Below are 2,942 nucleotides of genomic sequence, written 5' to 3'. Positions count from 1 at the left end.
CCTACAAAAACTTAAACTCACATGACTAAAGTTATGCATAGGGATAAATATGCAGAATAAAAAAAATCTTCATGAAGTTTTCTTTGACTGGCAGCTATTTCGCATTTTCAATAGCCAGGGCCAATAAACCACATTATGGCCCAACGTTTCACTTGCAGTCAAAATATTTTCTGTCCTAGAAGATGAGAAAAAACAACATTTTCTGCTTTCTCAGTTATGCAGATATTAGGGATGGGCCCAGTCGTTGTACCACACTCTGACTTTGGCAAAGATCACACCTGGACAGCTCAGTGTTTTAAGTTGTAGTGGTCACTGACGTGCTCCAAAACGTATTTACTCCGGAGAGCTGAGGCTAGAAAGGGCTGCTTTCACTCAGGAGCAAGTTGTAGCAGCTGAATTCTGAACGCCTGACAACAGGAGGCCGCGTCGCGGGCGCATGCGCAGCCGGGGTGACTGTGAGGCTGGTGGCCGAGGCTGAGTGGGAGCAGGATGCTGAACAGGCTTGTGGGTCCCCGCTACGCCCAGCTGCTGCAGACCTGGACCCCCACATTGACCACATGGGGCGCCGTAGGCGCTGTGGGATTGGTGTGGGCGACAGACTGGAGACTGATCCTTGACTATGTTCCCTACATTAATGGCAAGTTTAAGAAAGATGATTAAACTGCTGCTCTTCCCTCTAATGGAAGTGTTTATGGGCTGGACTGGGTGTATTGGATCCATTCTTCCTCTCGAAGACCCTAGTCTGATGTGAATTTGAAATGCTCATTGTGGACTTCAGGAGAGGCTGTGATGTTACTTTGTCTTCTACTGAACAGTTATGAACAATCAAATTTAATTTAACATACTGGCTGCACAAATGGGTGAACTTGTTTCTGGGTCACTTTCACAAGCGGTATTGTTCTGATGGGCTGAATTCATAAAACAGATGTACAAAATAAATCAAACTGAAAAAAAAAAACCAGGCCTTTCACACTAGCAGCTCTGCAGGCATGAAATGCTGTAATATGTAACATGTGGCTGTTACAGTGCACCGTATGTTTGATGTTTACCCAGGGAGTGTTTCTGGTAAGGTCCCCAGATGCCTGTAATTTACATAGTTGTAAATGTTCAACAAAACAAGATAGTTGTCACAAAAATTCCATTTTGTAAAACAACGCCCACCACGACCATTTTCTCTCAAAAAAAGATTAAAAGTCTTTGATCAGCTCCAGTGATAACCCTTCCTGCTACCCCCCCAGCCCCACTCAGGAGGGTGGCCATGTGGATGAGGGATGAAGAACACTAGGAATACACTTCCATTATAGCTACAATTCACCTCAGTTGGGTCGGGATGAGTGGGAATGATGCATGAGGAGAAAACAACCCAGCTTGACTTTCAGATCCCGGGGTGTATATAGAATTGTGAACTGGAAAAGTCATCTTTGTACATGTAAACTGAGCAAGTTCAGCCTGAAAGACATTGCAGTGGTGAACATGGATCCCTGAAATAGCCATTGGCACTTACCAGAGCAGGGGCACGGGCACCTTATGCCCGTGAAGCAAGCTATACTTCTGGGATGGGATGGCTCAGGATGTGACACAGAGCCGTTAACTAGTGTGAACAGGATTTAGGTCAACACTGACCAAACACTGTTGCCATTCAACAGCTGGTCGGTGGGCTACGTGAAATGAGTTGTCCATCTCAACCTACCCAGGCGGCTGCATCCAAAAACCCCACCAGATCAGGCACTAATTTGTTTGTAGCCTTAGCAGAAGGGGAAACGATTAAACACGTACAGAGACTGGCCAGTCCTCGCACCCTAGAAACAGATGTTCCCTCATGATGGAGGTCCGTGGCAGAGTAACGCTGTAGAAGTTTTCATGACCACTGTCCATGCTAAGCAGAGCATTTCAGGGCTGTCATCTGGTTACCTTACACAGATAAAAATGGTTCATTTCTTGGCCCAGATCTTCAGTGGAGTACACCACTGTAGCTCTTTTGAAGGACACGGAATTATTCCAGTTTACACCATCTCAGGATCTATCCCCTATGTAAATATCTTGCAGACAATACCAGTCTCTCCCTTTGTGTTTCCACTGGAAATTCAGGCTGGTGTCCAAATTTAGACAAAATTAGTTCCTCTTCATAATCCGAGCCACTTTATCAATTTTGTGACTTCGCAGTCAGATGGTGAGTTTGCTTGGAAATGCTCAGGAGAAGCATTTTAAAAGAAAAACAATTGCTACAGTAAGAAGCAAAATTGTTGGCATATTTCTGACACAATGATCTTCTGTTTGAACAGCTCCTTCTATCCCTGAAGTACCACCGAAAGAAAACAGAAGAGCGTAGGCCACTTGTTCGCATGGGTTTAAGGCAAACGAACAAATATGAAAAACATCTACCAAATATTCTGCAGTAGGAGAGTTGACATAGTTGAGGGTGTGGGGCTTTATTGGGGGTGGCTGGCCACTAGAGCGGTAACAAAGCATTGGGACTAGGTGGAAACAGGGAAATTTGTCATGGGAAATATTTACCTTTTTTCTAAATGTTTTGGGACTTTCATTTTTCAAAACCTACCAATATTTTTGGGGTTTCAAAGCCAAAAAATTGCCAGATTTTCCAATTGCAGAACCAGAAAGTTTCATTTTGGGGGCGGGGGAGAGACCATTTTTTAAACAACGGAAAATGTTGACCAGCTCTACAAAGCATGATGCCAAGTGGGTAGGTCATTCGGGAGAGAAACTGATGCCAGCCAAGTACAGTACAACGCAGAGGTGGTGATGTACGGATTCTTAAGCAGGGCAGCGTGGGACAAAATTGTCCTTTAGTAGCATTGTTTCTTTACTCCTTTTCCCCACCTCTCCCCAGCCCGTCCCACCCTCCCCTCACAGTTTGGCCTTCAGAAAAACATTGGCAGATGTCTCTGAGCTGGGCTGGGTGCCAGTCTTTCGCCCAGAGGAGC

General features: G+C 45.1%; 1 pseudogene; it reads left to right on the top strand.

Moving 5' to 3' along the window:
- The first annotated feature begins 436 nt into the window (after positions 1-436).
- LOC115651347 lies at positions 437-866 on the top strand (annotated as a pseudogene).
- Positions 867-2,942: the final 2,076 nt, after the last annotated feature.

This window comes from Gopherus evgoodei, chromosome 4 (assembly GCF_007399415.2).
Source record: "Gopherus evgoodei ecotype Sinaloan lineage chromosome 4, rGopEvg1_v1.p, whole genome shotgun sequence".
Taxonomy (NCBI): domain Eukaryota; kingdom Metazoa; phylum Chordata; order Testudines; family Testudinidae; genus Gopherus; species Gopherus evgoodei.
Note: the sequence above shows the minus strand (reverse complement) of the source record. Positions and strands in the feature narration are given on the sequence as shown.